The sequence below is a fragment of the Oryctolagus cuniculus genome, chromosome X (genome assembly GCF_051225735.1).
Source record: "Oryctolagus cuniculus isolate XC-2025 breed Fujian yellow rabbit chromosome X, ASM5122573v1, whole genome shotgun sequence".
NCBI classification, from domain to species: Eukaryota; Metazoa; Chordata; class Mammalia; order Lagomorpha; family Leporidae; genus Oryctolagus; species Oryctolagus cuniculus.
In genome coordinates, this window is record NC_142888.1 from 54,855,171 (window position 1) to 54,868,419 (window position 13,249).

At 41.1% G+C, this 13,249-nt stretch overlaps 1 long non-coding RNA gene across 15 annotated transcripts in view; it reads right to left on the minus strand.

Annotated features, from left to right (window-relative positions):
- Nucleotides 1-13,249, minus strand: part of LOC149119652 (uncharacterized) — a 91,753-nt gene that overhangs the window by 31,334 nt on the left and 47,170 nt on the right. For 4 of the 15 annotated variants that reach the window (XR_016228443.1, XR_016228400.1, XR_016228421.1 and 1 more), the window contains one exon: nucleotides 8,960-9,034. The exons of the other annotated variants lie outside the window; for them this stretch is intronic. This is a non-coding gene — a long non-coding RNA (uncharacterized LOC149119652). The remainder of the gene's footprint in view (nucleotides 1-8,959; nucleotides 9,035-13,249) is intronic. 15 annotated transcript variants of the gene reach the window in all.

The window sequence follows — 13,249 nt, forward strand, 5'->3', positions numbered from 1 at the left end:
GGACTCTATTAGGATTCAGTGCCGGACTAGTAAAACCCAGCCTTGAGCAGACCCTAATGGTCCTTGTCCCTAGACGAATGACTGCAGACACAGTCTCTGGACCTGCTTCAGGGTAAAGCAGAGTTTTGTGATCCTGGTTGAGCAATCTTATGCCCTAGCCAGCATCACCAGTGGCTGGCAAGTGTTGCTTCAGGCAGTGAGCATCAGCAGCAGGCAAAACACTGTAGAGTGAGCTTTGGTCCTATACCCAGACTGTACCGGTCTTGGTAGGCTGTGGGATCTGGATGTGATTTGGCAATGTGGCATTGGTAAACACAGGACAAAGAGCCTGGACTGACCACAGAAGCTTCTAGGGGTGTACCTCCCTCTCAAAGCACTTCCCCAGTGCATACTGAACAAGTTATCTATTCCAGATTTGGGAGATATCTGCATTTGGGGAGTACTTTAGGATTCAGTCAGTAAGTATATCAACAATGGACCTGGGACAAACTTCTATTAGGGTGCTACCCTAAATAGCAAAAGTATCAGTAGGCTCAGAGAAAATGAACAGACTGCTGAGAATTCTAGAAGGATGGCCACAAATGAAGCCAGATTACTATAACTGATCCTTCAATGCACAGACAATGTTGTATACTGGTAAATCAGGAACTTTAAGGAAACAATGACCTCAACTAAAGAGCAAAATAAAGTATCAGAAACCAACCATCCAGAAAATGAAATTTCTAAATGCTTAGATGAAAATATAAAAATAGCTGTTTTAAGGAAACTCAACAAAATTCAAAAGAACAATATTCTAATAGAGAGATTTGATAGAGAGGTGGAAGTAATTAAACAAAATGAAGCAGAAACCTTTCAACTGAAAAGTACACTAAGAGAAATTTAAGACATGATAGAAGGAATCAAGAGCAGAACAGATCAAACAGAACAAAAAGCCAGTGAGCTACAAGACAGGCTATTGGAAAACACATCATCTCAGAAGAAAAAGAATCAAAAGGAATGAAGAAAGCTTAGGGAAATTATAAGACAGCATGAAAAAAGCAAATATCTGAGTTACTGGGATTCAATAAGGATTTGAGAATGCTAAAGGCATAGAAAGCATATTCTAAGTGATAATGAAATAGGGCCAGTGTCATGGTGTAGCAGGTTAAGACGCCAACTGCGATGCTGGCATCCCATGAGTGCTGGTAAGTCCCAGCTGCTCCACTTCCAATCCAGCTAACCTGCTAATGTGACTGGGAAGGCAATGGATGTAGTTCTAGGCTCCTGGCTTTGGCATGGCCCAGCCCCAGCTGTTGCAGCCATTTGGGGAGTGAACCAGTAGAGGCAAGATCTGTCTCTCCCTCCCTCTCTCTCTGTAGCTCTGCCTTTCAAATAAATAAATAAATCTTTTAAAAAAGGAAAGAAATCCCATTTCCAATAGCTACAAATAAATTAATAACCTAGAAATAAAGCTAACGAAAGAGGTGAAAGATCTGTACAATGAAAACTATATATCCTTGATGAAAGAAATAAAACAAATGGCAAGATAACCTGTGTTCTTGGACTGGAACAATCAATATCATTAAAATATGCATACAAACCAAAGCAATTTACAGATTCAATGTAATTCCTATTAAAATTCCAATGATATTTTTTACAGAAGTAGAAAGAACACTACTAAAATTTGTATGGAATCACAAAGGACCCTGAATAGCCGAAGTGATCTTGAGCAAAAAGAATAAAGGAAGAGATACTACACTACCTACCTTTAAAACAGCTGCAGACATTGGAATGGGCAGCGAGCACAGGAAATAAAAAAATAGACAAATGAGATTTCATCAAACTCAAGAGCTTCTGCACAGCAAAGGAAACAATCAGCAGTGAAGAGAAAGCCCACTGAATGGGTGAAAATATCTGAAAACTATACATTTGACAAGGTTGATATCTATAATATAGAAGGAACTCAAATAACTCAATAGCAAAAATAAAAAACAATCCAACTAAACATGAGCATTTCATGTAAACAGATATTCTTCAAAGACATACAAATGGCCAAGAGGTACATGAAAAATGCTGAACATCACTAATCAGGAAAATGAAAATCAAAACCATATTAAGGTATCACCTCATTCTAGTATGATTGGCTATCATCAAAACTATAAAAGATAACAAGTGTTGGCGAGGATGTGGAAGAAAGGAAACCCTTGCAGACTGCTGGTGGAAATGTAAATTAGTATGGTCATTGTGGAAACAGAGGGAGGTTCCTCACAAAAACTAAAAATAGAACTACCATATGATCCAGCAATCTGTATATATCCAAGAGAAATTCAAGTCTGTTGAAGAGACATCTGTACTCCCATATTTATTGCAGCATTAGTCACAACAGCAAGGAAATGGAAACTACCTAAGTATCACCCACTGATGAATGGATTAAGAAAATGCTGGGTCCGGCACTGTGATGCAGCAGGTAAAGCCACTGCTTGTGATGCCAGCATCCCATATGGGTGGTGGTTCATGTCCCAGCTGCTCCACTTTTGATTCAGCTCCCTGCTAATGGCCCGGGAAAAGCAGTGGAAATGGCCCAAGTACCTGGGACACTGCCACCCACATGGGAGACCCAGCGGAAGCTCCTGGCTTCAGCCTGGCTCAACCTTGGCAACTGCAGCCACTTGGGGAGTGAACCAGCAGAGAGAAGACTGATTTCTCTGTCTAGCTCTGGCTTTCAAAAAAATAAATCTTAAAAAAAAAAAGTCACTGTATGATCTCATTCATGTGGAGTCTTAAAAGTAGGTGATCTCGAGCCGGCGCCGTGGCTCAATAGGCTAATCCTCCACCTTGCGGCGCCGGCACACCGGGTTCTAGTCCCGGTCGGGGCGTCGGGTTCTGTCCCGGTTGCCCTTCTTCCAGGCCAGCTCTTTGCTATGGCCAGGGAGTGCAGTGGAGGATGGCCCAGGTGCTTGGGCCCTGCACCCCATGGGAGACCAGGAAAAGCACCTGGATCCTGGCTCCTGCCATCGGATCAGCGCGGTGCGCCGGCTGCAGCGGCGGCCATTGGAGGGTGAACCAACGGCAAAGGAAGACCTTTCTCTCTCTGTCTCTCTCTCTCACTGTCCACTCTGCCTGTCCAAAAAAAAAAAAAAAAAAAAAAAAGTAGGTGATCTCATGGAAGTTATATATAATGGTGGCTGCAAGAAATGGGGAGGGTGAAATGAGGAATGGATGCTCAATGGGTACTAGGTTATAGCTAGATAGAAGAATGATAATGTACTGTATACTTCTCTAAAAAATTCCCTAGAAGATAGGATATTGGATATATACACTATATTTTTTTAAAGATTTATTTACTTATTTATTTGCAAGTCAGAGTTACACAGAGAGAGGAGAGGCAGAGAGAGAGAGAGAGAGAGAGAGAGAGAGGTCCTCCATCTGACGGTTCATTCCCCAATTGGCCACAACGGCCAGAGCTGTGCCCATCTGAAGCCAGGAGCCAGGAGCTTCTTCTGGGTCTCCCACATGGGTGCAGGGGCCCAAAGACTTGGGCCATCTTCCACTGCTTTTCCAGGCCATAGCAAAGAGTTGGATTGGAAGTGGAGCAGCCAGGTCTCGAACCAGCGCCCATATGGGATGCTGACACTGCAGGCCAGGGCGTTAACCCACTACGCCACAGCACCGGACCCAGGATATATACACTATAAAGAAATGTTGAATGTTTAAAAGGATACATGTATATATGCTAACTGGATATTAATAATGTATACACATGACAAAACATCACATAACATTCAATAAATATGACTGTTTTTATATGTCTGTTAAAAATCTAAAAACTTTTTCCAAAAGAATACAATATTACTTTTCAGGTATTAACAGAACAAAAATATGGGAAAGAATGCAAGTGAATAAAGACTTAATTACTATCCCAGGACAAAGAAAATTAGATGCTAAGCATCAGCGTTGTGGCATAGTAGGTGAAGCCTGTGACACCGGCATCCCATATGGGTGCAGGTTCGAGACCTGAGTGCTCCACTTCTGATCCAGGTTCCTGCTAATGTGCCTGGGAAAGCAGCCCCAGCAGCCCATGTGGGAGATTTGGAAGAGAGCTCCTAGCTCTTAGCTTTGGACCAGCCCAGCTCCAGCCACTGTGGCCATTTTGGGAGTGAACCAGTAGATGGAAGACCTCTCTCTCTCTCTCTCTCTCCCTTTCAAATAGATTTTAAAAAAAAGAAAAAAAGAAAATCTGATTCTAAAGGAACACTAGGGACTTAAAAAGAAAATCCTAGGTGTAAGTGCCCATTGGGAAGCTGACAGGATAGCATCAACTTTAAAAATCATGCTAGGACTTAGCAAGATCAAATAGCAATAGTCATTAAGACTATTTGTATTCTGGTCCTGTATTTCTGGGAACACAGTAGGATTGCATTTATCCATTCCCCTCTGAAGGTATGTGCATCACATGACTTGCTTTAGCCAAAGGAATTTGAGCAGAAATAACACTTATCAGCTCTTGGCAAAACCTTCAAGAGTAAGCTTCACCACATTCTCTCACAACTGGCAAGGTTCCAGAATGAAGCCCGAGTTCTGGAGTGAGGAAGTCATAGAACAGACTCTCCAGCCAAATCTCAATGAATACACAGCATGAATAATAAATGAACTATTTCTTCAATAGGCCTCAAGGATTTGGAGATTGGTTGTTACTACAGTAAAACCTAGTGTACTCACAGAAAACATCAGAGAATGCAGAGAATAGGAGGTATGCTTTTTTGAAAGACAATCTGAAAAAAGGGCATTTAATACGACAGCAGAGGTAAGGAATAAGCATGAGGTACTAGTTGAGAAAATATACTCACACATAAATCATAAATAATGGTATATAATGAGCAACTCTCTAACAATACCAGGGCCCTTAAAACTTAAATAATCCACACGAGGATTTAGTTTTACTATGAATAAAACTAGACTTTAAACAGAAATAACATTATCTAACATCTTTTAAGAGCATACTCCAGACGGCATGTTGAAAATAGACAGGTGAATCAGGGATTCTAGTAAAAATATTTCAATAATCTAGTCAAGAAATGACAGTGGCTTGAACCAGAGTGGTACCAGAGAAGTTGGTGATTACATAATTGTCAGACCTTGGAAGCAACCAAGATGGCCTTCAATAGGTGAATGGGTAAGCTAAATATACATCCATATGATGGATATTTGTTATTCCAATTGGCAATATCTAATGACTTATGGTGTTGAACATCATCTAATTTTTTGTTTTTGCCACCTCTGTATCGTCTTTGATAAGGTGGCCATACAGATCTTTCCCTCTATTTTTAAGTTATTTGTGTTCTTATTGACTGTTTAAGTCATCTCAGGAGAACTAAGAAATGGAAAGGTATCAGCTAATACCAAGACATACACATTATTTGGGTCCTAACTCAAACAAAAAATATTTTAGATGAAAGTCTCAGTATTGACTATGTATTTGAGAAAACATTTAATAGTGCATGTTTGACAACAGTACTGTAATTATGTTTTCCTAAGATCTCTTATTGTCTAGAGATACATACTCAATATTTACAGATAAAAAGATATGATGTTTGGAGTTTGCTTTAAACTAATCTAGGATAAGAGCAAGTGAAGTCTGGTGGGAGTATACAAGGGGTCTTCAAAATGTTCATAGGAGAGAGAGAGACAGATAAAGAGAGAATCTTCCATCCATTGGTTTACTCCCCAAATGGCCCCAAGAGACAGGCTGAAGCCAGGAGGCAGGAGCTTCCTCTGGATCTCCCTCGTGGGTAGCAGGGGCCCAAATACTCAGACCATCTTCTGCTGCCTTCCCAGGCATATTAGCAGGGAGCTGGATGGGAAGTGGAACAGCTGGGACTTGAACTGGCACCCAGATGGGATGCTGGCATCGCAGGCAGCCTAACATGTTACACCACAATACCAGCCCCAATAAACTTACCCTTTAGTTCCATTTTCCCAAATTTTCAAATAGCCTTGGAGATGAAATGATATTGGCCATGGCCTGATAATTATTGAAGCTGACAGGGATTAGGGTGATCATTACATTTTCTCTCTATATATATGCTAGAAATTTTGTCTAATTAAAAGCTTAATGAAAAAGAGTTAGTGGTAGGTTGGCTTGTGCTGCTGCCACTTTCCTGTCCAGGACATGTGAGCTGGCCTTGGGCTGCATGGGCAGGGGCCAAGGCCCTACCCTCAAGCCACCATTGAGTTGTGCCATCCTTAGAGCCAGAATACACACAGCCCTGCTCTGGAACGTACACCTCTGTTGTATTTCATATACAGTCCTCATCAACAATAGTTTTCAGCTATGGATCTGCAATGATTGATGATGATGCAATGGCAGCATAAATGAAGATCAAATGAGGGAAGCAGAATAATACCTAAGGATACATGTTCTAAAATACAAGCTCCAAGAATTTCCTTTTAGCAACAACAGAATGGAGAAACTTGGAAGAAGGATAAATTTTCTCTAACCAGGACCTCAAAGCTGGACTGCAGTGAGGAAGAGAAGGTCAGGGGGCCAGTGACAGAGTGGAGGGTACCCATCACTGTGGGGGGCCAATAGAGAGCAGGACACAGAAACCTCAACAGATAAGACTCATTCTCACACCTTATGGATGGCCATGGGCCCCTCCCTGCCAGTTCCTGATCTACCCCCACCACAGGAGAATGCATCATCGTGGCAAAGCTAATGAAGGGCTGAGTGCTGGATGGGGCCTGTGTATAAAGCTAAATTCTGTTATGCAGAAAAAAAAAATAGATAATATATCTTTTAAAATACTACATATAAAAACTGAGAAAAGGGATAGAAAAATGGACTACCAGACAACCCAGAAATAGAAACATGCACAGATGGAAGTTTGATTTATAAAACACAGGAAGTACTGAAGACCACTAGGGAAATGACGGATTGTTCAGCAAGTGGGGCTGAAAAAACTGGCTGTCCATAATTTTTAAGTGAAAATCCACTCCAAACAGATTAAGAAGTTAAATGTAAAAGCAAGACTTTTAAACTTTAAGGAGACCTTAGAGTACAGAAAGATTTCTTAAAAGCATAAAGAAAGCTCTAATCATAAAAAATACAAAATTCAATACAAAATCTGAAATGAAACTCTTCTTAGTAATCAGAGAGAAGTAAATCATGATTAAAATGAGCCACTTTACATATATTTGATTAAAAAATTAACATGATAATATCAAGTGTGAAAAAGGATATGGGTCACTGGGCTCTCTTATACACTGCTGGTAGGACTGTAGATTTGTACAATCTCACTGAAAAGCAATTTGACACTATTTTCCAGAGCTGAAATCCACAAATGTATGAACTAGCAATTTCTCTCCTAGTTGCACATAGAGAAGAGGAATCCATAAGAAAATCTGCATTGGCACTATTTGTAAAGGCAAAAACATTCAAAAGAACACAAATTTTACAGGCCGGCATTGTGGCATAGTGGGTTAAGCCACCACTTGCAACATAGGTGTCCCATATGAGTGCCAGTCTGAGAAAGGGCTACTTCACTTCCAGTCCAGCTCCCTGCTTATTAATGTGCCTGGGAAAGCAGTGGAGGATGGCCTCAGTGTTTAGGCCCCTACTACCTATGTAGGAGACCTGTTTGGAGTTCCAGGCTCCTGGCTTCAGCCAGCTGGGGAGTGAACCAACTGATGGAAGATCTCTTGCTCCCTCCCTTCCTCTCTCTGTAACTCTGCCTTTCAAATAAAATAAATAAGGCTTCAAAACAAACCCCACAAATCCCTAAGAGAATAGATCAAGAAAATATAGTGACACAATGAACTATTATACAATGTAAAGAAATGAACTAGAACCACACAATATAGACTGATCATAGTAATAATAATGTAAGAGAAAACTAAGTCCCCAAAATATACATATGGCACAGTACTCTTATTTATTGAACAATGTAAGTTCAAAACATGTAAATCATACAGTATGAGATTTACAGATGAGATTTAAGATTTATTTTATTATTTGAAAGACAGAGTCACAGAGAGATGTGGAGACAGAGAGAAAGAGAGGTATTTCATCTGCTGGTTCACCCCTGAAATGGCTGCAATGGTCAGAACTGAGCCAATCTGAAGCTAGGAGCCAGGAGCTTCTTCCAGGTCTCCTATGTGAGTGAGGGCCCAAGGGCTTGGGTCATCCTCATCTGCTTTCCCAGGCACATTAGCAGGGAGCTGGATCGGAAGTGGAGCAGCTGGGACTCGAACCAGAGACCATATGGGAGACTGGCACTGCAGGCTGGACTTTTAACCGGCTGCACCACAGTGCTGGCCCTACAGATGAGATTTTTTTTTTTTTTTTGACAGGCAGAGTTAGACAGTGAGAGTGAGAGTGAGAGTGAGAGTGAGGGAGGGATGGAGGGAGGGAGGGAGAGAGAGAGAGAGAGAGAGAGAGAGAGAAAGGTCTTCCTTTTTCCGTTGGTTCACCCCCCTAAATGGCCGCTATGGCGGGTGCGCTGCGGCCAGCGCTGTGCCGAACCGAAGCCAGGACCCAGGTGCTTCTTCTTGGTCTCCCATGCGGGTGCAGGGCCCAAGCACTTGGGCCATCCTTCACTGCCTTCCCGGGCCACAGCAGAGAGCTGGACTGGAAGAAGAGCAACTGGGACAGAATCCGGCGCTCCAACCGGGACTAGAACCCGGAGTGCTGATGCCGCAGGTGGAGGATTAGCCAAGTGAGCCGCGGCGCCGGCCAACAGATGAGATTTTTTATAAAGTAAGATAACAATCAGAAAATTTAGGATGGCAATTAGGTCTTGGAATGAGGCAAGGGGATAAAACAGGGCAGGGGGCAACACACAGTAGAGGTTAAAAGGTTACTGTTAACACTTGGATTGAATGGTTGGTTCATTATATTATTTTTTGACTCAAGAAAGAAAAAGCCAGCCCCTGACATTCAAGAACTGGTTTGACACTTGTTAGAGGTCTGCCTGGTACTCACTGCAAGGCCTTGTTATCCTCCTGTTGGATATGAACATCTCATAAAACACTAACATCAGACCAGGTCATCCTGAGTCTATGAGGAAATGAGACAAAACAAGACTATAAATTTCTGTAAGCATATACAAAAACAAGTTCATTGTGCAATTCACAAAATACCAAACTTTTTCTCTCAGTTAAAATGAGTTAACTCCTACTTCCAAGTATACCATTAGCTTCATACTAGTCAGCCCTCCCTATAGATAAAATGTATTGAGATACCCAATTATAGAATAATCCTCACTCCGATAGCTTCCAGTCCAATCCTGCTTCCCTAAACCCTCCCAAATCACCTAGCAGAAGCCCAAGTTTTTTGTTTATTTGAAAAGCAGTGTCAGAGTGAGGGAGGGAAAGATAGAGAGATCTTCCATCTGCTGGTTCCCTCCCCAAATGACAGCAACAGCTAGGGCTGGGCCAGTATGCAGCTAGAAACCTGGAATTCCATTCAGGTCTCCCAGGTGGGTGGTAGGGGCCCAGGTACTTGGGCCATCTTCTGCTGCTTTCCCAGGTGCATTAGTAGGGAGCTAGATAGGAAGAGCAGCTAGGACTTGAACTGGCATTAAAATATGCGATGCTAGCAATGCAGGCAGTGGTCTAACCTGCTGTGCCACAACGCTGGTCCCATAAGCCCAAGTTCTGTAGTAAAGTCTCCCCAATATCTTACTGAAAACAATCAACATTCCCATTGTTTATTCTACTTTGATACAATGAGTAATAAACTCAACGTGTTCAGCTACAGATATATTCTCAGTGGTCTATGCCACAGGGCACAGCCAAATTCATTAATTAACTCTTGGATTGCAAGAAAAATCAGGGATCCTATGCTAAAGCCCTCCTGGGTTACTTATTTCTGTCTGCATTTATATTTTTCCAACTAAAGAGTCTCTACTTCATTCTGTTTGAGAATTATTTGATATTTTCTTAGTGCAATGGGTAAAAGGAGAAAGACAGGAGCCCTAAGGGTGACTCTTGGAGGAGTCTAACTATAAATATGGACTAGCAAAGAAAAGTCAAAGAAGGAAACAGTTATGAGAGCAGCAACACCACGAAGAACAGCAACTTGGTGACATTAAACTCTTGTCTCACAGATTGGCTTTAGGTCTTTGGCAAGACTTTGAAAGGTCTCAAGCCACTGCTTTCATGACCAACCCCATTGTCTGTCCTCTTATCTAATACTTCAAACTCCTAGGAATTATCCTTGAGTATGATTAAAAGAGAAACAACCTGCATTATTTTTGAGGGATCTGGGGAAAGGGTAGTAGAGGCTTTCTATGGATTTGGCTATCACTTTTTTCGTCTTTTGTTTCCAAGGTTGTTTTGTGAGGTGCTCTAGGTAAAAGAGCAAAGGGGATCTGAAGGTAAAGCACAGAAGGGTCTAGGTATAAAGGAACATAGCTTCAAATAAAAACCATGCATATTTTGCACTTGGACAGTACAAATGCTAAAATAAAACATTACACAGAAAATGCATAGGAGCCCTGTCATTTGCTAGGTCTGCCATAACAAAATACCAAAGACTGGGTAAACAACAGAACTTTATTTGCTCATAGTAATGGAGGCTAGACGTCCAAAATGAAGGTGTTGGCAGGTTTGGTTTCTTCCCAGGCTTCTCTCCTTAGCTTGCAGATGGGTTCCTTCTTACTTTGTACTCACATGGTCTTTCCTCCATACATGCACATGTCTGTAACCTAATTGCCTCCTTTTAGAAGGACACTAGTCATACTGGATGAAGACTCACTCATATAAACTCACTGTAAATTAATTACCTCTTTAAAGGCCTATCTCCAATTACAGTCATGTACTCAGATACTGGGGGTTAGAATCTGAACATCTGAATTTGAGGGGAGCCAGAATTCAGTTCATAACAATAAGTATTCTACATATTTAAATTAAATCATACTTTGAAGGTAGCCCCTTCCCTGGAAAAAAAAAAAAAACCTCTTAAAATATACAGAAAAAAGGATAATGGGAGAAGAAAAAGAACATCCAGAGGATATTATAAATATTTTTCAATTTATGATTTAATTTTGTATTTTGGAACAATCAGAAAACCAGTATGTGATTTAATTTTATATTTTATCTTTGAAAACTAAAATAGGTATTTATATAAAATAAATTTCTGAGTATTCTCACAGGGGAGGGATATGGCCTTTTGGATATTAAGCACTTCATTAAACTCCATGAATCTAGCATGTGTTTTCAAAAGGAAGTTACAAGCTCAGGAAAACAATGAGAGTTTCAGTTTATCAATTAATAAATTATATGACCCTGGGTAAATTGCTTAACTAATCCATATTTGTAAAATGAAGACATAGGAAAGGTATATATTACTGAGTATATTTTTATATATTTAAATGTATATTCAAGGGTACTCCAGAAAGTTCACGGACAAATAGAATTAAAAGTTGTGTATTTTGGTGGATAAAAATTTGAATCCATGAATAATGTTTTTACAAAATGCATCTTCCATGAAATTTATAGGATTCCCTCACATATAGGATGTCAAAATCTTTTGTACCAAAATAAACTTATGAAGTACCCTGGTATTTACAGATGTCAAGTCAGTGACAGTCCTGCCTGACATATCTGTAAGAAAAACATCATAAAGGACATTTTAAGCAAGCATGTGGTTCCATAAAGAGAACTAATGATGATGGCAGCAGCAGCAGCAGCTGGAAAAGTAACCTCATGACGTACAGAGCAGCATAAAGTCTAGGACAGACTTGCAAGGGAAAAGGCTTTAAAGCCCAACCCACACCCCAGTTCCTTTTCAGGAATACCCCCACTCCACAGACATTACACTGATGCACAGTATTTGCTGGGAGTAGTGGGCAGATACCCCATTCACCTGTCTTCTGCTATCTGGGTTGTTTTGCATGGTTAGTATTCTATGAGGGGGGAAAAAGCATCACTTTGGGGAAAAGGTAGAAAGGAGAGCCGAGAGTGAAAAGAATAGCATCAATGGTCAGTACAGTCTCTTAATTTGCAGAAGGGTTTTAGGTATTGGAAAGACTTTGCAGGAGCCAAGATAGCTACTTGAACAACTAACTCCACACTACTGCTTTCCCATGAAGATCTCCCCTTTCCTAGGAATTATACATGCATATGAGCAAGTTTAGAAAAAAAGACAATGCTGTGACATTGGCTGGGGCCAGGGTTAGAAAGAAGGTGACTGGGATAAACTACATTCTTTTTCTTTGCTTTATTTAGGATTGTTTTTTAAGGTTAATAGTGTATACCATGTAAAAAACTTCGAAAAACCAGACTGTGGAGGCGTGACCAGGAGGTTCAGTTATAAACCAAAAGGCTGAAGAGAAGGGCAAAGCAAAGAAACCACGGATGGCAGAAACAGTAGCAGAAAAAAAGTTTGTACAATAACCCTTTGCATCAGAGGGACTCCAGGTTTAGCAAAGGCCTACCTGACTTGCTAGCCAATTTAATGCAGGGACCCACACTCCTGTGAATGGTGAACTCTGTTTTGTGAATCATGAACAGAAGTTTTTTTTTCCCCCCTAAACAAGAAATAGTATACAACAGAATATAATGGAAAATAGAGTGAATTGCAGGTAGAAAGCTAAGAATGGTTTTGCAAACCATTCTTTCACTTATACATATATCACAAAGATTAAAAAATGCAACTTCCAGTTAACAGGTCATGGTCAACACACCTCTCAGACTTTAGGGATAAAAGACTTCCTAGGAGCTTCCTGATGGGGAGACCCCAGGGATATATTCCTTCCTCTGCATTTTTTCCAATGGCAGGCCCTTTGCTTTTATTTTTATTTATTTTTTTAAAGGTTTATTTATTTGAAAGAGCTAGAGAGAAGGGTCCTCCACCTACTGGTTTACTCCCCAGATGGCTGCAATAGCTGGGGCTGGGCCAGTCCAAAGCCAGGAGCTTCCTTCAGGACTCTCATGTGGGTGGCAGGAGCCCAAGCACTTGCACCATTCTCTGCTGCTTTTCCCAGGCCATTAGCAGGGAGCTGGATCGGAAGTAGAGCAGCCAGGACATGAACTGGTGCCCTTATGGAATGCTGGCATTGCAAGCAGCAGCTTTACCTGCTTTACCACACTGGCCCTGAGCCCTTTTGCTTTTAGAATGGCTACTGGGAAGTGTTCTCTCTGGTCCCATCATTCATTCTGACATATTCCTTAGCAAAAGCTGAGTAAAAACACAAGTCCAGAAATAACCTCGAAGCTTTTAACAGTGACAGACCTCAATATTCCTGCCAACAGAGAGAGAAGGAGAGGC